General features: G+C 45.1%; 4 non-coding genes across 4 annotated transcripts; 2 read left to right on the top strand and 2 right to left on the bottom strand.

The window, feature by feature from the left end:
* Positions 1-1,938: 1,938 nt before the first annotated feature.
* On the bottom strand, positions 1,939-2,010 carry trnaw-cca (transfer RNA tryptophan (anticodon CCA)). The gene has a single exon. It is a non-coding gene; the product is annotated as a tRNA-Trp (tRNA).
* Positions 2,011-6,479: 4,469 nt separating this feature from the next.
* trnar-ucu (transfer RNA arginine (anticodon UCU)) lies at positions 6,480-6,570 on the bottom strand. The gene is given in 2 exon segments: positions 6,480-6,515; positions 6,534-6,570. It is a non-coding gene; the product is annotated as a tRNA-Arg (tRNA).
* A 5,974-nt stretch (positions 6,571-12,544) lies between these two features.
* trnav-aac (transfer RNA valine (anticodon AAC)) lies at positions 12,545-12,617 on the top strand. Its single transcript has one exon. It is a non-coding gene; the product is annotated as a tRNA-Val (tRNA).
* A 4,890-nt stretch (positions 12,618-17,507) lies between these two features.
* On the top strand, positions 17,508-17,580 carry trnav-aac (transfer RNA valine (anticodon AAC)). The gene has a single exon. It is a non-coding gene; the product is annotated as a tRNA-Val (tRNA).
* The last annotated feature ends 3,222 nt before the right edge of the window (positions 17,581-20,802 follow it).

Raw genomic sequence — 20,802 nt, 5'->3', positions numbered from 1 at the left:
AGGATGTAACTAGTAGAGTGGATTGGGGAGAACCAGTGGATGTGGTATATTTGGATTTTCAAAAGGCTTTTGACAAGGTCCCACACAGGAGAGTGGTGTGCAAACTTAAAGGACACGGTATTGGGGGCAAGGTATTGATGTGGATAGAGAATTGGTTAGCAGACAGGAAGCAAAGAGTGGGAATAAACGGGACCTTTTCAGAATGGCGGGCAGTGACTAGTGGGGTACCGCAAGGCTCAGTGCTGGGACCCCAGTTGTTTACAATATATATTAATGACTTGGATGAGGGAATTAAATGCATCTCCAAGTTTGCGGATGACACGAAGCTGGGCAGCTGTCTTAGCTGTGAGGAGGATGCTAAGAGGATACAGGGTGACTTGGATAGGTTAGGTGAGTGGGCAAATTCATGGCAGATGCAATTTAATGTGGATAAATGTGAAGTTATCCACTTTGGTGGCAAAAATAGGAAAACAGATTATTATCTGAATGGTGGCCGATTTGGAAAACGGGAGGTGCAACGAGACCTGGGTGTCATTATACACCAGTCATTGAAAGTGGGCATGCAGGTACAGCAGGCGGTGAAAAAGGCGAGTGGTATGCTGGCATTTATAGCGAGAGGATTCGAGTACAGGAGCAAGGAGGTACTACTGCAGTTGTACAAGGCCTTAGTGAGACCACACCCGGAGTATTGTGTGCAGTTTTGGTCCCCTAATCTGAGGAAAGACATCCTTGCCATAGAGGGAGTACAAAGAAGGTTCACCAGATTGATTCCTGGGATGGCAGGACTTTCATATGAAGAAAGACTGGATGAACTGGGCTTGTACACGTTGGAATTTAGAAGATTGAGGGGGGATCTGATTGAAACGTATAAAATCCTAAAGGGATTGGACAAGCTAGATGCAGGAAGATTGTTCCCGATGTTGAGGAAGTCCAGAACGAGGGATCACAGTTTGAGGATAAAGGGGAAGCCTTTTAGGACCGAGATTAGGAAAAACTTCTTCACACAGAGAGTGGTGAATGTGTGGAATCTCTGCCACAGGAAACAGTTGAGGCCAGTTCATTGGCTATATTTAAGAGGGAGTTAGATATGGCCTTTGTGGCTACGGGGATCAGGGGGTATGGAGGGAAGGCTGGGGCAGGGTTCTGAGTTGGATGATCAGCCATGATCATAATAAATGGCGGTGCAGGCTCGAAGGGCCGAATGGCCTACTCCTGCACCTATTTACTATGTTTCTATGTTTTCTATGTTCCCATCGCACACGAAAGGTCCCAAGTTGAATCCTGGCCAAGAAGATTATTTTGATAAAATACTTGCATGGAAGAAAAATATTGCAATGTGCGTTTGTCTCAGGGGCTGATCTCTCCTTGTTTTCATTCATTCACTGAACTCTGTTTCAATTCGTTCCTTTGTCGAGCATTTACTCTCGGACATAAACCCTTCGTGAACAATAGAGGGTTCGATTGGAGGGCAGACTTAGATTGATCCTCGAGTAGCATAAAAGATTAGCACAACATTGTGGGCCGAGTTTCGGTGCTGTTCTGTTCTATGTGATATCTTACCTTGGAAAATCTGCTTTTGGGGCAGGCAGTGGCTTACTTGGGCTTTAAGAAGGGAAAAAAAAATAATAACGTAGAGATGGTGGGAACGCTGAATGTGCTGAAAATGAAGCTCCTTTCCACCGATGCTGAATGACCTACTGCTAAATTTTCTTTTTCATTTCAAATTTCCAGCAACGCAGGTTTTAGCATAAAAGAAAGATCATTTTGTATTTGGACACAGTATTTCATTTTAGCCACGACAGTTCATTGTTAAAATTGACCTCACACGCCCACTTCTGCTGACCGTTTTCCGAAGGGTAAAGTGCGTTTAATTTCGGGAAAAACAACTGAGCGGACACGCAGCAAACATTTTGATGACAAAATCCGACGCAGTGCCAGTGACCTCGACGTGATTCGAACACGCAACCTTCTGATCTGGAGTCAGACGCGCTACCATTGTGCCACGAGGTCAAGCGAGGACACTTTGCTTGTACAACAAACGTCAACGTTCCGTCGGATTGGCTGAGGTTCACCAGCTATACAACATTGATAATTGCACAAGCTGGCGGCTGCTGATAGTTCTTTAGCTCGGTTTGGAGAACTTGAGTTGCCGGCCTGTTGCGTTTAATTTGACTCGAACGCCCAAGGGAATTCTTCCATGAGTGTACATCCCCTCCCTCAGGACGTACTCAGCCCCATGTGGTGCGGAAGCGAACAACTTCTACCGAAGTTTATTACCTGTGACTGGAAGAAGCTTCCAGAAACCTTTCCACAGATTCTGCTTCCGATATGTAGAGTGAAATTGCATATTTCCCTGTCATCGTTTATGTCCAGCTGGGTTCCATGCTCTGTATCTTTACGTAGCCGACTTTGTAGTGTAGTCACGATCACGTTCCCATTACCCGCGAAAGGTTCCAAGTTCTATATTGATGGCGATTGCGATGTCAGGTTGTTCCGTTCACATTGACAACAAGTGTCCGTAGCTTTGCTGCAGAAACAGTTTGAAAACACCCCAAGACAGTTTCAAAAGTCTATGACCACCTCTGGCTGGACGAAGGACTGGACCAGTGCAATGCCACATATATTAATCGTAAATGTACACAACTCATCCAACTGTGTTCTTATTGTGCCTGAGTATCTGGACCCGCCTACAATCAGCACTTCACCTTATCGCGGGTATCTCTCTCACTGTTTATTTCTTTCCGTTTACACAGTACGGCCTATACTGATAATTTCTGTTTCTTTTCCTACACCTTTCGGATTGAAATCTCCGACTTGCACAAACAGGAATTAAATCGCAGGACCACGAGTAGAATGTGAAATGTGTGATGCAGTTCAATTGCGGCGGAGTTGTTAAGGTTGTTGTCAGCGGAAAGAAGCACTGGATTCACTTTTTTTTATTGATACCGAGAATGAATTTTAAAGATGTTTTAGCCGCCCTTTCATTCTGGGGAGCTGGACAAATATCTGGCAGTGTCACTTGGACAGAGGATGTTCGCGTCTGCCAATGCGGTACAGGCTAATCGGCGGCCAGTATTTCTGCAGTGCAGTGGTCATCACGTTCGCCTCCAGCGCGAAATATTCCTGTTTCGAATGCAAACAGCAGCATTCTGATTTTTTTCTAATTCATGTGCCAGGAAAGGTTGACACTAGGTATATATTCAATTAAATCCTTCCACTACCATCAACATTTCTTCACCTATTTCCCGCAGTTTCAGTGCGCGCACGTGAGACATTACTCCGGATCTTTCCTCGGGGTTTAGACCCGAAGCCTTACCCATGAGTGCATATATCCGCAAGGCAGAGCAGGACTGAGATCAGAATTTGCCTTCTCCTGGTTGAGTTGCTGGCCCTGCCCCGCGAGCCCTATTTTCCCCGAAGCAATAGGTTTTAAGGCGCCAGTATTCTGTATTTGCCCCTTCTCCTGTGCGTAGAAACAGTTCCGCTAGAAGTAGTTAAACCACGCGTGAAGAGCGGGAGCTGCACTTGGTTGACAGAGGCTATTTGAGATGCACTCAGCAGGTGGTGAGAGCTTGGCCCGACTACCTCCGCTGGTTAGCACACCCTTAAGGAACAACCAGCCATATATGCCAGATGAAATGTGGAATTGCACTGAAATAAAAATTGAAGCGCAATATGATCACAGACGGGCAGCCACTGTGGAAATATAAGTAATTTTAGCGGTACGGAACTATCGGAGATCGTGATTATGTGATAAGTCACTGTCTTTAACCTGATGAAAAATATCGTATTCCTCGTTTTCTTTCGGTGTCAGGAAACAAGTGCATATCCCCGTTTCCTTTCATTCTTTGGATTTCGCCCTTCTCCTGAGCTCCACATAAGAGGTCTGCGATGCCCCTTGTCGGGTAACCATCTCTCCCTGGTTATCCTATTCCTCTTAATATATTAATAGAATCTCAGAGTTTGATCATCTGCAGGCCGTATTTCCTACCGCACACTCACCTTCACGTCACGGGAACAGAAGGAAGCAAGAGGATTAATGGCAAAAATTGAAGTTTTCCAGCTTATTCCGTCAGTGCAATTCCCCAGGTAAATGGAACCCGGCTACAAACAGTGTTCGAACCTGCTTTATTGGATTTCGAGTCCAGCGCCTTAAACACTCGGCCATCACAGCGTGGCAATGAAATGTTGAAATGGAGGTCACATACCATGATGGAAGTGGTGCTTCCTTATGGAGGCAACGGGAGAGGTGTGTGTATTTTAATTTGTAACTTAGGCGAAGTTAAACCCGAAACTAATTCCAGAACGAAGCTAGAATAATATAGAAAGCCAAAGTGAAGGAATGAATTTGAATATAACCTATCTGAAAATATGCAACGGAAATGGATGTTTGTTTTTCCAGCTAATGGTGTAGGGTGTTTCATTTAATAGTTTTCTGTCGGATTGAATTGACTTTATTTCAAACGTCCTTCACACACATGAGGAGTAATAATCTTTACGTATCTGTCCAAATGTGCAATGAGCAATTTATCGTCATTTGTAATAAATAGTATGTACAACACGACAGTTAATGTAGCATAGAAATACAATTGAATCAGTGCGATTTAATCAGTCTGATGGGCTGGTGGAAAAAGATGTCCCGAAGCCTGTTGGTCCTGGCTTTTATGCTGCGGTACATTTTCCAGCTGGAACAGGTTGTGGTTGGGATGACTCGTGTCCCCAATGATCCTTCGGGCCCTTTTTACGCACCTGTCTCTGTAAATAGTGGAACTTTATTAATGCCAGTTCACCATATATGCATCTTTTTTTTTTTTTACTTTGCTAGAATCCTCAATATGCCTCGTCAACCGTGTTTCCCTAATCCTGTCATAACCAATCTTCACACCAATAGGTGTGAGTCAAGTTGACAATTCACCTGCTTATATGTTACCTTAATCAACGATCGTCTGGTGATTCACGTGCTTGGAACTGCATCGCAACTTCGTGGTAAAATGCTGTGTGGAAGACAATAAATAACATATTCGACGTGGGCAATATACGATTAATCCATTTGCTTTCTCAGAAAGAATTCATTCATCCCTGGCTGTGTAATTTCAAAAAAAAATATTGACTCATCCTCAATTCCTTGAAAGCTGCTTGATGTGTTGAACATCCTGATATTGATGAACATCCCACAGGCCGTGTTGCTCACTCTCCTCACGTCACTGTCTCAGATGAAGACACTCAGTTCAAAGGCAAAAGCTGGTACTTATCAGCCTAAAGCTTCAGTGTAAGATTAATGAAACCAGCTGCGAGCAGGGTTTTGAATCTGTGCGCAGAAGCTCCACCGGATTTCGCATCAGTTGGCTGTGACTGCTTTCTGTTGAATTACTCGAAAGGATGTCATATATCAAGAGCAGACTTGTCACTTGAAGTAATAAATATTACCATTTCCAAGCGAGGTTTATGCGGGATCCAGATACCAGTTAAATAGACTCTTGCATATATATTGAGGCGACTGATTCCAGGTAGAAAAGTGTCATCATTGCTGAAATATAGAATACAAACTTATAGATCTCTATTCAGAGAATGGTTGAGTTAGATGAACATGATACAAAGTGCTTGTCACAATTAGGACATTAAACTAATGGAATAATTTAAGGAATGTGAAGGCACCCAGAGGTATAAATTATATACCTGCAGACATACGTCCGTGCGCTTTGGTAAGACTGACAATTCAGAATCAAAATCTAATTTAGGTTTACTAGCACTCGCATATGTCTGCAATTTGTTGTTTTGCGTCAGCTGTATATTGCAATACATAATAAAGCATGTATTAGATTATTAGATTATGAGGACACTCAGTCCTCGTTTATTGTTATTTAGAAATGCATGCATTAAGAAATGATACAATGTTCCTCTGGAGTGATATCACAGAAAGAACAGGACAAACCAAAGATTAACACTGACAAGACCACCTAATAATAACATATAGTTACAGCAGTGCAAAGCAATACTATAAATTGATAAAGAGCGGACCATGGGCACGGTAAAAAAAAAAATTCTCAAAGTTTCGATCGACTCCCGGTAGTCCCGATAGCAGGCGGCAAAAGGGAGAAAAATCTCCCTGCCATAAACCTCCAGGCGCCGACAACTGCCGGTGCATTGGAAGCACCTGACCACAGCCGACTCTGAGTCCGTCCGAAAACTTCGAGCATCCGACACCGGGCACCGAGCACCATTTCTGCCGAGCGCTTCGACTCCGTCCCGGCAGCCGAGGAACAAGCAAAGCCAATGACTCGGGGCCTTCTCTTCGGGAGATTCTTACTTTTAAACCGTAACTGATTATATCCTATAATTGATTCAGGTGTTGAGTGATGGAGTTTAGTATTTCAAACAATGATCTGTTTTTCCTACTTTCTCCGCCATCGTTTACTGGAATTCTGACTATCTATATCTGACCTTCTATACCTCTAGAAAATTGAATTCAGACGCAACACCGGCTCTGGTGGGACTCGAACCCACAACCTTTGAATTACCTCTTCACACATTCTTAGAAGTCCAACACGCTTTCCATTGCGCCACAGAGCCTGTAGTCGATACTGTTGGGGAAAATTATTTCACAAGAAATTGCAATTTGTCAACTGGAGGCATTCGTCCACTCTCAATCGTTCTTCAATTGAACCGACAAAACCAGTCCATCAGTACCAATAATATTACAGCAGTGGATTTCTCAAGAACATTTGGAGCAGATGATTAATTAATTAAATTAATTTAATTACCTTAAGAATAGGTAATGGAGGCATCAGTTAGTGCCGTTGAGTGCTTCGTTTGCAGTATTAAGGAAGTCAGGCGAACACAATTGTCCCTGATGACTACACCTGAAAAAGGTGCATCCAGCTGCAGCTCCTGACAAACCGAGTTAGGGATCTGGAGCTGGAGCTGGATGAAGTTCGGATCATTCGGGAGACAGAGGCAGAAATACACAGGAATTACAGGGAGATAGTCACTCCTAAGAGTCAGGAGACAGGTAAATGAGTGACTGTCAAGAGAGGGAAGGGGAATAGACAGAATGAGCAGAGCACCCCTGTGGCCGTTCCCTCCAATAATAAGTATATCATTTTGGATGCTGTTGATGGGGACGACCTACGGGGGACAAGTTGCTGTGGTTGCGTCTCGGGCACCGAGACGGGACCCTGAGCACAGAAGGGAAGGAGGGAAAAGAGGAGAGCAGTAGTCGGTGGTAAACCATGTATACCTGTCTGGACATGCCTGGACACGCCCCTTTGCTGACTGCTCCTGTGGCTCCTCCCACAGACACCTGAATAAAGGCGATTGTATCACTGCTCCTCCCTCAGTCCAGGACAGATACTCAGCATGGGCGTTGGTCCATTGACTGTTAATAAAAGCCTTTCAGTATTTACTCCCAATCTTTTGGAGTAATTGATAGAGCATCATAGTGATAGGGGATTCGATAGTTAGGGGGACAGATAAGAGGTTCTGTGGAAGAGATCGAGAAACCTGGATGCTCTGTTGCCTCCCTGGTGCCAACGTCCGCGAAATCTCGGATCGAGTTGTCAGTATTCTGAAGAGGGATGGTGAACACCCGGAAGTCGTTGTCCGTGTAGAGACCAATGATATGGGTAGGAAGAGTGAGGAGGTCCTGAAAGGCCAGTTTAGGGAGTTAGGCGTGAAGCTAAAGGACAGGATCTCCAGGATAGCAATCTCAGGATTGCTATCAGTGGCACGTGCAGGCGGGTTTAGAAATAGTAAGATAGCGCAGATCAACGCGTGGGTGAAGACATGGTGCAGGAGGGAGGTCGTTAGATTTATAGATAATTGGGCTGTTTGCAAGGGAAGGTGGGACCTGTTCCGGCGGGACGGTTTACATCTGAACTGGAGGGGGACAAATCTTCTTGCAGGTAGGCTCCAGTGGATTTAAGCTAGATACATGGGGACAGCGGAACTAGAAGGTAGGAACAGATGTAGCGGAGAAGGAAGAAAAACGAAATAGTAAAGTTGTTTGCACCGTCAGTGATAAACAGAGAGTAAGAGGTGGAATATTTCTTAAATGCATTTATTTTAATGCTAGGAGCATGATAATAAAGGTGGATGAGCTTAAAGCATGGATTGATACCTGGAAGTATGATGTGATAGCTATTAGTGAAACATGGTTACAGGAGGGGTGTGATTGGCAACTAAATATTTCTGGATTTTATTGCTTCAGGTGTGATAGAATCGGAGGAACAAGAGGGGGAGGTGTTGCGTTGCTTGTCAGAGAAAACATTACAATGGAGCTCATGCAGGATAGATTAGAGGGCTCGTCTAGGGAGGTTATTTGGGTGGAATTGAGGAATGTTAAAGGTGTACTAACACTTATAGGGGTGTATTGTAGACCACCAAATGGGGAGCGGGAATTCGAGGAGCAAATTTATAAGGAGTTAACAGGTATTTGTAGTAAGCACAAGGTTATGATTGTGGGAAATTTTAATTTTCCACACATAGACTGGGAAGCCCATTCTGTAAAAGGGCTGGATGGTTTGGAGTTTGTAAAATGTGTTCAGGATAGTTTTCTGGAGCAATACATAGAGGTACCAACGAGGGAAGGGGCAGTGTTGGATCTCCTGTTAGGGAATGAGATCGGTCAGGTGATGGAGGTTTGTGTTGGGGAGCACTTCGGGTCGAGTGATCACAATGCCATTAGTTTCAATATATTTATGGAGAAGGATAGGTCTGCACCCAGGGTTGAGATTTTTGAGTGGAGAAAGGCTAACTTTAAGGAGATGTGAAAGATTTTAGAAGGAGTGAATTGGGACAATTTGCTTTATGGGAAGGATGTAATAGAGAAATGAAGGTCATTTAAGGTGAAATTTTGAGGGTACAGAATCTTTATGTTCCTGTTAGGTTGAAAGGAAAGGTTAAAAGTTAGAGAGAGCCATGGTTTTCAAGGGATATTGGAAACTTGGTTCGGAAAAAGAGAGATATCTACAATAAATATAGGCAGCATGGAGTAAATGAGGTGCTCGAGGAATATAAAGAATGTAAAAAGAATCTTAAGAAAGAAATTAGAAAAGCTAAAAGAAGATACGAGGTTGCTTTGGCAAGTAAGGTGAAAATAAATCCAAAGTGTTTCTACAGTTATATTAATATCAAAAGGATAGTGAGGGATAACGTTGATCCCTTAGAGAATCAGAGTACACAGCTATTTGTGGAGCCAAAAGAGATGGGGGAGATTTTGAACAGTTTCTTTCCTTCTGTATTCATGAAGGAGAAGGATATTGAATTGAGTAAGGTAAGGGAAACAGATAGGGACACCGGTGTGGCCTTCTATATTTTGATGAAACGGGGAGACCGTTCCTCTGAACACCTACGCTCTGTCCACCAGAGAAAGTAGGATCTCCCAGTGACCACTCATTTTAATTCCACCTCCCACTCCCATTCTGAGATGTCAATCGTGTCCTCCTCTATTGTCAAGATGAAGCCACACTCAGGTAGGAGGAACACATTATCTTCCGTCTTGCCCCATCCCTTATTGATGTATTTATTATTGACCCCCTTTCGCTCTCTCTCTCTCTCTCTCTGCCTTTTTCTCTCTCTCTGCCCCTCTCACAATCACTCATTGCCGGCTCTCCATCTTCCTCTGGGCTCCCCTCCCCTTTCTTTCTCCCCAGGCCTCCCGTTCCATGCTCCGTTTCCTTCTCCAGCTCTGTATCCCTTTAGCCAATCAACTTTCCAGCTCTCAGTTTCATCCCTCCCCCTCCTGTCTTCTCCTATTACTTTGGATCACCCCCTCCCCTCCCATTTCACATCTCTTACTATCTCTTCTTTCAGTTAGTCCTGACGAAGAGTCTCGGCCCGAAAAGTCGACTGTACTTCTTCCTATAGATGCTGCCTGGCCCGCTGCGTTCCCTCAGCATTTTGTGTGTGTTGCGAGCAACTTAGATAGTTTAGGGGCATGGTCAAAAAAGTGACAAATGAAATACAATATAAGAAATTGTATGATCATGCACTTTGGTAGAGGAAATAATCGGGCAGACTATTATTTAGATGGGGAGAGTATTCAAAATGCAGGGATGTAAAGGGGCTTGGGAGTCCTTGTGCAGGACACCCTAAAGGTTAACCAGGTTGAGTCGGTTATGAAGAAGGTGAAAACAATGTTGGCACTCATTTCGAGAGGAAGAGAATATATGAGCAGGGGTGTGATGTTGAGGCTCTATAAGTCACTAGTGATACCACACATAGTATTGTGTGCAGATTTTGTCTGCCTATTTTAGAAAAGGATATACTGACGTTGGAGAGGTTTCAGAGAAGATTGGCGAGAATGATTCCCGGAATGAAACGGTAACCGCATGAGGAACGTCTGAAAGCTCTTGGGCTGTGTTCCCTGGAGTTCAGGGGAATGAAGGGCAATCTCATAGAAACATTTGGAATGTTAACAGGCCTGAACAGATTAGATATGGGAAAGTTATTTCCCATGGTAGGGCAGCCAAGGAAAAGAATGCACGACTTCAGAATTGAACATTTAGAACAGAGATGCGGACAAATTACTTCTGTCAGAGTGGTTAATCTGCGGAATTTGATGCCACGATCGGCTGTGGAGGTCAAGTCATGGGGTGTCTTTCACGCAGATATAGATAGGTTCCTGATTAGCCAGGGCATCAAAGGGTATGGGGAGAAATCAGGGGAGGGGAATGAATGGAGAATTGGATCTGCTCCTGATTGAATACCTTTGCAGACTCGATGGACCGAATAGCCAACTTCTGCTCCTGTGTCTTGTGGTCTTGAGAAGTACTTCTGTTACTCGTTCCATAAACAAAGCATACGCTCATCCAGAAATCGCTGGAGGAAGATTAGTCAGCATTTATGCCGTGACCATTCATCAGGACTGGAAAAGAAGGGCCACGAACCAAAATAAGAAGCTTGATAAACGTGTGAACACACCGGCTGATGATAGGAGGAGGCAGATGAGAGCGAATGTAAGGTGTAGGGAGCGTGGAGAAGAATTTCTAACTTGACTTGATCTCCGTTGCATTCACTAAGTTCAGTTTAACTCAAAACCGCACCCACTCCACACACCTCCGTTCGTACAGCTTAGTTTGTCTGTAACAAGAAAGGCAAAGTGCTGGAGTGACAATTCATGCCAAGACATTTGATCGATACTTTATTTACACTGATAATGCGATCCCTGGAATGCAGAATGATGGCTACTTATAATTCTCCGGTTTGACCTGAAGAACTTCAGCCCACGGCCTGCTTGTTTGAAGCTGTCTCCCAATCTGCACTGAAAATATACGGTGAGTGTGCCGTTCTTCTGATTCCTTTCCTTAAAGCGCTGTCAACACCGCCGGCGGATTCAGTGGACAGCGCTGAGTTCAGTGGACGGATTCAGTCTTGTTTTTTACATGAGTTACTCCACTTTTGTGTGCGTACTGTGACAGGAATTCACAAACTGGATCGGAAAGGAACACGTTGAAACATTTCACCAGTTCCGCTTTCTGGCAAATCAACAAGTCAGACGGCATCTACGGAAGAGAATCAACAATTTGCTTTTCATGCCAAGACACTGGATCGCTACATTAATTGCACTGATACTGAGATCTCTGGAATTCTGCGGGGCGGCTAATTATGATTCACCGGATTGACCCGAAGAACTTCAGCTTGTCTGAAACTGTCTTCCAATCCGCACTGAAAATATACGGTGAGTGTGTAGTTCGTTTGATCCCTTCCCTTAAGGCGCCGTCAACCCCACCGACGTATTCAGTGGTGCGGTGATGGACAGGTTCGCCAGATAGTTGCACGGATAAAGGGTCTTCAACGCCCAGCGAGTTTCCACGTTATACGTAGACTGGTCTTGTTTTTAACACTCCAGCGCTTTTTTTTATAGTGCGGAGGTTATCACGGTCAACTTACACGCGAATACTTTCTAGTTAGATCGAGGATAAAACGTAAATATTACGCGTTCTCCAGTTTCTCAGTCAGAGCGTGTGTACTGAAGGTCACTACTCAAACGACACAACTGCTGCCCCAAGGTAGCTTTGGTACTTTGCAAGCATTCGGTCAATTTTGTTTGCCCATCACAGGTGGAAAGAAGGGCAGGACCGGTTCAATGCGGCGCACGGAATTACCATCGCTATGTACTCTGTATGTCTGAATCTCTCGTTCAATCGACTTTGAAACCTCCCCCCTCTCAGGCTGTCTCTATCTTAATTTTTGCCCCATTTTGTCAGTATAGGCCGTAACTGAATTTGTTTATTGTGTTCCTTCGCGCTGAAAACTCTATATCGACCGCACACGAAGGAAGCCAAAGGGCGGCAAGCGGATTTTAAAATACGTGGTGCGTTCCTCGGCTCCAACTAGACTCACCGGGAGCCAATTACAGTTGGGGCAGGATTTGTGAAGATTGTTAGGAGTGGAAATGAGCCATTGCATTCATTCTTATTGATATTCAGTTTGATTTTAGAATACAACTCAGTCGTTAATATTGGTTTTCCATCAGCTGAAAGTGAATGTTTTGTATAGGTCCATTCGTATCCGCTGCATGCGGGACATAACAGGCAGCCGTAGCGTTTCTGTAGTGTAGTGGTTATCACGTTCGCCTAACACGCGAAAGGTCCCTGGTTCGAAACCAGGCAGAAACATTCGGTCATATTTTCGTTTTTAGAATGGGACGCAACCATATGTTTATTCAATGCAGTACTTCCAATTCTCGTTCCGTTTCCTGTTCCATCCGCTCACCCACAAAATGCTGCAGCTCGATCAGTTACGGATTTTGTCGTGACCGTTCATCCGGCGTGCAAAAGAAGCGGCACGAACAAGAATAAGAAGTTTGGTAAAGGTGTTTACACGGCTGCAAGTCACAGTAGGAGGCAGTTGAGTGGAAAGTTCAAATGTACGGAGCGTGGAGAAGAATTGTGTAAAATGCTGATCTGAGCCACTGTTAGCGCTGACACACTCTCTCTGTTCCACACTGTGATCATTTCTCATCCCTGCTACATGGGCTCGATTCACTCAACACCCAGTTTGTCATTTCAACCGCAATCTTCCCCAATATTCAGAGGAACAGATTTGAGGATCTTGCCGCCTGATAGAGATATGGTGTGTTGCTTCCCATATGCCAGGGTACGGGATATCTCGGATCGGGTGCAATGCATTCTGAAGGCAGAGGGTGAACAGCCAGAGGTCTTGGTGCACTTTGGTACCGGTGACATTGGTGAAGAAAGTGGGGAGGCCTCTCGGGTAGTAATCTCAGGATTGCAGCCACTGCCACGTGATAACGAGCCCAATAATAGTATGATCAGGCATATTAATACGTGGCCGAGAGACTGCTGAAGGGGGCGGGCTTCGGATTCCTGGATGACTGCGGCCTCTTCTGGGGGATGTATGACCTGTGCAAAAAGAATGGGTTGCACCTGAAGCCAAAGTCGTCCATTATCCCATCAGGTAGGTTTAAAGGAGTTGTTAGGGAGGGTTTAACTTAATTTAACAGAGGGGTGGGAACAGGGATGATGGGGAAAATGGAACTAAATCAAAGATAGCGTGCAACAGTGATGATAGAAAGGACAGACAGGAGATGAGGCATAATAATACACAGTGGGATGATTTACAAGACAACAGAGGCGCGGTGCATTTGAAACAGAAAGCAACAAATACTGGACTGAAAATTTTATATTTGAATACACGCAGCATCAGAAATAAAATGGACGATCTTGAAATTCAGCTACAGATTGCCAAGTATGACGTTGTGGCCATCTCTGAAACTTGGCTAAAGAATGGCTGCCTTTGGCAGCTGAACGTCCAAGGACATCAGGGGTATCGGAAAGATAGGTTAGTAGGCAGATGGAGTAGTGTAGTCCTGTGTATAAGAAATAATATTAAATCATTAGAAAGGGATGACATAAGATCGGAAGGTCCAGAGTCTCTATGGGTGGAGTTAAGAAATGGCAAGGGTAAAAGGACCCTAATAGCAGTTGTATCCAGACCTCCAAACAGCAACTGGGATGTGGATTACAAATTTTAGCTGGAGATAGAAAAGGCGTGTTCGAAGGGCAAAGTCATGATAATCGTGGGGGATTTTAACATGAATGTGGATTGGGAAAAGCAAGCCAGTACTGGACTTCAAGAGAGAGGATTTGTGTAAGGTCTATGTCATAAGGGGGTCATTGGTGGCGTACCAAATGCAAGACATAGACACTGATGTACTAGGAACAGGACAAGTTTTATCAAGAAAGCAAGGGGAGTCAGGAAGAAAGAACGCTGGACATTGACACAGGCCCCGAACGAGACTAGGATGCAGGGCCTGCGCTAGGACAAGGACAAAAAAACACAGAACCCGGACAAGGAACTAGGAACAAGGAGCCTCGACGAGGGACACGAGACTCCGGAACTACAGCCTGAACAAGTACCCGGATCCTGGGTCTTTTTAGGACTAGGAACCTGGGTCTTGATTCGGGACCAGAATCCGGGTTTAGGCTAGGACAAGACGTGGCTACAGGACAGGACGTGAGACTCCTGATCAGGACGAGGGAACTCCAGCACAAGGCTGGGCGAGGCAAATGGACCGGATGAGATACATGGACAGGAAGAGAACACGAAGCTTTGACTTGGTCTTGGAAGACAGGAACCTCGGAGTCTTGGACTTGGAACTCCGGAACCTCGGAGCCTTGGAATTGGAACTCCGGAACCTCGGAGCCTTGGACCTTGAACTCGGGAAACACGGAGCCTTGGTCTTGAGCACGGGAAACACGGAGCCTTGATGTTGAGAACAGGAGTATGGAACACAGAGCCGGGATCCTTCCTTGGGAGCAGGACGTAGGGCCGGGACTGGTACACAGCACACAGAGCCAGGTCGCCCTCCTTGGAAACAGGATCAAGGGCCGGTTCTCTTCCTATACACAGTACACCCAACACGAAGAGACAGTTGTCACTCAGGGTAGCGGTAAACGACCGGAGCTACATAGCGAAAGCAAGGCCAGAAAGAGACAATTTCAAACACCGACAAACTGTTCCTTATCTTGACACAGCATGGCCCCGGTCTTGTTCCGGCGGTTGAACTTGACGGCGTTACAGGCAAGGCTTCAGGCGAAGGCTTCAAGTGAAGTCATCAGGCAAGGCTACAGGCAAATCTTCAGAAAGCAGAGGAAGGGAAGAGAACCGTCCAGCAAATGAAGCTGAACCCAGGAGCTACTTATGTAGCCAGCCCAAAATGAGAATCAGATGCCTCAATTGAGGCACTCAAAAAAAGAAGGATCGATGGACCGGACCATGAACCGGAATGCGGTCTTCAAGGACAGGACCATGACAGTCTAAGGGATGGCTTTTTAGAACAGCTTATTGTTGAGCCCACTAGGTGATCGACTGTGCTGGATTGGGTGTTATGCAATGATACGAAGGTAATAGGAGAGCTTAAGATTAAGGAACCCTTAGAGATCAGTGATCACAATATGATCGAGTTCGCTTTGAAATTAGAGAAGAAGAAACTAAATTCAAATGTGTCGATATTTCAATGGAATAAAGGAAATTACAACAGCGTGAGATGGGAACTTGCCAAAGTTGACTGGAAAGGGACACGAGCACAGCCGTAATGTGTCATAGTGGGGCACTAGGAGTGGAACTAAATGCAAGACATGGACACTGAAGTACTAGGAACAGGACTTCACTAGAGAGCTGGACAAGAACACAGACACGGGGTAGGACATTGGCTAGGCAAGTGGGACCAGGACAAGGAACTGGAAACTAGGACCCAGGGCTTGGACTCCGAGCCGGAGACTGGACAAGGACCCAGAACCTGGGTCTTGACTCGTGCTTGGACTCCGGAACTAGGCGAAAACATGACGTGGACTTGGGAGACAGGACTAGGCGAGGCTGCAGAGCAGAACAAGAGACTCCTGGGCAAGATGAGGGAACTCCAGTGCAGGACGAGGAAAATCCAGCACAGGTCGAAGCACATGGACAGGGCGAGAACACGAAGCCTTGACTTGGTACTTAGGAACAGCCGAGCCTTGGACTTGGGACGACCCAGGCGAGAGTGGACACATAGACAACTCCCCACCAGTCAATCCCTTCTTCACCGATGGAATAGCAATTTGGATCGATTCGCCTGATCGAACCTCCAAAACCCACTTTTTCTGCGGGCACAACAATGCTCATTCAGTGTCCAGATCATGTGTCCTGAGGTCTGTATCATCTGACTTCCCATTTATTTCACCAGGCTGAGCATCACCTGTCATTCAAAGAGTCCTTCCTTCCTTTGTCTACAAAGGAGTGCACAAGCAGGCAACAAGTCCTCGAAAGTAACATCAACAACCAGCCTTCGGTCACCATAGCAACCTTCGAGCTGCTCGGTGCTGTCTCCAACTCCAAACTCAGTAGAAATCCAAAGTTACTTCCAATGCCTTAAAGTGACAGTCCAACCGTTAATCTTCGTCTTTCTCTCTCTCTTCAAAAGCAAAATATCGGTGGTAAATAACTCTGTCTTTCTCTCCTTTCCAAACAAACCATCAATGATAAATGTCTCTCTCCGAACAGTTAATAGGGGCACTCTTGGATCCCCTCACAGCAGAGACAAGGGTCATGTCGAGTATCCAGGAAACGATGCGGAACTCAGTACTGACAGTTCTCAGGAATCATTAAACGAGGTTTGCTCACACTAGAGTCGACCAACGAATTGTCAGCTCCTTGTTGTGATCACAGGGTCTTTATCCTGATTTTCTGATCGAAAGCAGGTGTGTGTAGTTAGTGGAATCAGGGAATGATTGGAAATTCATCAAGGCAACGTATATATTGCTTGTGTTCCAGTTTATCACTATGAGCGTGTATACGGTGGGTATCTATTTAAATGGACAACTGCTGCAGGAAGATTTCTTTCTACTTTGCAAGCATTCGGACGAGTTTGTTTCCCATCACAGGCGGGATGAAGGGCAGGACCCGTTCAATACGACGCACATGGGATGAACAGAATTACCATCGCTATGTGCTCTGTGTGTCGGAATTTCTTGTTCAGTCGACGTTGAAGACTTCCCCCTCTCGGGCTCTATGACCATAGTGATCTTTGCCCCATTTCCTCCGTGTCGGCCGTTATTGATATTATTAAATTTGTTTATTGTTTTCCTTCGCGTTTAGATCTCTATATCGCCCACACATGAGAGAAGTCAAAGGGGGCAAGCGGATTTTGAAATACGTCGTGCGTTCCTACGGCCCAAATTGGACTCAGTGGGTGCCAGTTACCGTTGCGGCGGGATTTCTGAAGATTGGTAGGAGTGAAAATGAGCCATTGCATTCACTTTTAGTTGATATTATGTATAATTTTAGTATATAATTCAGTTGTTACTGTCAAGTTTCTGTTAATTGTGAAGATTTGTGAAGATTGTTAGGAGTGGAAATGAGCGGAAGCATGCATTTGTTATTAATATTGAGTTTGATTTTAGCATTCATTTTAGTCGTTCATATCGATTTTCCATTAGCTGGAACTGCGTGTTTTGTATAGGTCCATTCGTATCCGCTGGATATGGGACATAACTGGCAGCCGTAGCGTTTCTGTAGTGTAGTGGTTATCACGTTCGCCTAACACGCGAAAGGTCCCTGGTTCGAAACCAGGCAGAAACATTCGGTCATACTTTTGTATACAACAAGTCCTTGGAAAGGGACACAACCGCACGCTAATTCAATGGAGTACTTCCGTTACTCGTTCCATAAGCAGAGCATCCCCTCACCCACAAAAGTCTGCAGCAAGAACAGTTAGAATTTATGCCGTGACCGTACATCAGGACTGCAAAAGAAGGAGTACGAACCAGAATAAGATCATTTGTAAAGGTGTGTACACGCCGGCAGGTGATAGGAGGAGGCAGTTAAGAGGGAAGGTAAGATGCATGGAGTGTGGAAAAGAACTGTGTAAAATTCTGATCTGAGACACTGTTAGCGGTGACACTCTCTCTCTGTCCCACGCTGTGATCTTTTCTTATCCCAGGTGCATGCGTTAGATTCACTCAGCACCCAGTCTGTCATTTCAACCCCAGTCGTCCCCAATATGCAGGGGAACAGACAGGAGACTCTAACAGACGGATAGAGATACCCGCATGGTGTGTTGCCTCCCAGGTGCCAGGGTATGGGATGTCTCGGATCGGGTGCATTGTATACTGAAGGCAAGTGGTGGACGGCCAGAAGTCTTGGTACTCGTTGGTAACAATGCCATAGGTAGAGAAGGGGACGTGGCCTGAAGAGAGAATTCAGGGAGCTGGGTAGGAAGCTGATAAGCGGGTCCTCCAGGGTGGTAATCGCAGGAATGCTGCCTGTGCCACGTGCTAACGAGCGCAAGCATATTATGATCAGGCATAGCGTGGCTGCGAGACGGCTGTAGGGGCGGGCTTCGTGTTCCTGGATCACTGGGGCCTCTCCTGTGGGAGGTATGACCTGTACTAAAAGAATGGGCTCCAGTATCCTAGCAGGCAGGTTGAATAGAGCTGTTTGGGACGGTATGATGGGAACCGGACTGATAGGGCTGAGGAAGGGGAAAATAGAAATAAATCAAAGGTAGCGTGCAACAGAGATAATAGAAAGGACTGACAGGAAATGAGGCATCATCACAGCCAGTGGGATGATTTACTGGCAACAGAGGCGTGATGCGGTTAAAGCAGAAAGCAAAAAAAAAAAAACTGGACTGAAAGTAAAAACGCAAACAACAGGAATTCTGCAGATGCTGGAAATTCAAGCAACACACATAAAAGTTGCTGGTGAACGCAGCAGGGCAGGCAGCATCTCTAGGAAGAGGTGCAGTCGACGTTTCAGGCCTGACCTGCTGCGTTCTCCAGCAACTTTTATGTGTGTTGCTGGACTGAAAGTGTTCGATTTAAAATCACAGAGCATAAATAAAATGGACAATATTGAAATTCAGCTACAGGTTGGCAAGTATGACGATGTGGCCATCTCTGAAACGTGGCTAAAGGATGGCTGCCATTCGAATTGAACGTCCAAGGATATACGGTGTATCGGAAAGATAGGTTAGTAACCAGAGAGGGTAGCGTTTCCCTGTGTACAAGAAATAATATTAAATTATTAGAAAGGGATGACATAAGATCGGAAGGCCTGGAGCCTCTATGGGTTGAGCTAAGAGATGACAATGGTGAAAGGACCATAATGGCAGTTGTATATAGGCAGCCAGGATGTGAATTACAAGTCATAGCAGGAGATAGAAAAGGCGTATCAGAAGGGCAATGTCATGAGAATCGTTCGGGATTTTAACGTGGAAGTGGATTGGGAAAGCCAGGCCTGTACTGGACCTCAAGAGAGAGATTTTGTGGAATGTCTAAGTGATGGCTTTTAAGAACAACTTGTGGTTGAGCCCACTAGGCGATCGACTGTGCTGGATTGTGTGTTGTGCAATGATCCGGATATGATAAGAAAGCTTAAATTTAAGGAACACTTCGGGTAAAGTGATCACAATATGTTCCAGTTCACTTTGAAATTTGAGAATGAGAAGCTAAATTGCAATGTGTCAGTATTTCACCGGATTAAAGAAAATTACAATGGCATGAGAGGGGATCTGGTCAAAGTTGACTGAAAGGGACACGAGCAGGAAGGACAACACCGCAGCAATGGCTGGAGTTTCTGCGAAAATTGAGGGAAATGCAGGACAGATATATTCCAAGTAAGAATAAATTTTCGAATGGAAGAAAGACGCAACCGTGCCTGACAAGTGAAGTCAGAGCCAAAGTAAAAGCAAAAGAGAGGCATACAAGGAAGCCAAAGATAGTGGGAAGATGGAGGACTAGGAAGCTTTTAAAAACTTGCAGAAGGAATGTCATTAGGAAGGAAAAGATGAATTATCAACGTAAGCTGGTAACTAATATCAAGGAAGATAGTCAAAGCCTTATTAATTACTCAATGTCCCAAAGACACTCTCGGGTTCTGAAAGAAGTAGCTGGAGTATTTGCGGAGGCATTAGCAATGATTTTCAAGAATCGATAGATTCTGGCATTTTACCGTATGTCTGGAAAATTGCGAATGTTACTCCGCTATTTAAGAAGGGTGGGAGGCTGCAGAAAGGAAACTATAAACCTGTTAACCTGACATCAGTGGGAACATGTTGGAATCGATTGTTAGGGATGAGACTATGGAGCACTTGGAAGCACATGACAAGATAGGCTAAAGCCAGCCTGGTTTCCCGAAAGGAAAATCCTGCCTGACTAATCTAATGCAATCTATTAAGGAAATTACAAACGGAGTAGACAAAAGAGATGCAGTAGATGTGGTGTACTTGGATTTACAGAAGGTTTTTGACATGGTTCCGCACATGAGGCTGCTTAGCAAGATAAGAGCCGATGGAATTACAGGGAAGATAGCAGAATGGGTAGGGCATTGGATGATCGGCAGAAAGCAGAGAGTGGAAATTAAGGGATCCTATTCAGGCTCGCTGGCGGTTACCAATGAAGGTCCACAGGGGTCAGTGTTGGGACAGCTTCTTTTTACTATATATGTCAATGAAATGGACTATGGTACAAAACATAGGTGGACGAGCGGGTAGCGTTGAGGAAACAGAGAGCTTGCTGAGAGACTAGATAGTTTAGGGGAATGGACAAAGAAGTGTCAAATGAAATACGAGGTTTGGAAAGTGCATGGTCATGCACTTTTTCGGAAGAATTAAACGGATAGACTATTATTTAGATGGGGAGAAAACTCAAAATGCAGAAATGCAAAGGGACTTGAGATTCCTTATGCAGGATACCCTACATGTTCCCCTCCAGGATGAGTCGTGGTGAGGAAGGCGAATGCAATGTTGGCATTCATTTCTAGAGGTGTAGAATATAACAGCATGGATGTGATGTTGAGGCT

The sequence above is a fragment of the Mobula birostris genome, chromosome 2, assembly GCF_030028105.1.
Source record: "Mobula birostris isolate sMobBir1 chromosome 2, sMobBir1.hap1, whole genome shotgun sequence".
Lineage (NCBI taxonomy): Eukaryota > Metazoa > Chordata > Chondrichthyes > Myliobatiformes > Myliobatidae > Mobula > Mobula birostris.
The sequence above is the reverse complement of the archived record's forward strand: the minus strand, read 5'-3'. Positions and strand labels throughout refer to the sequence as shown.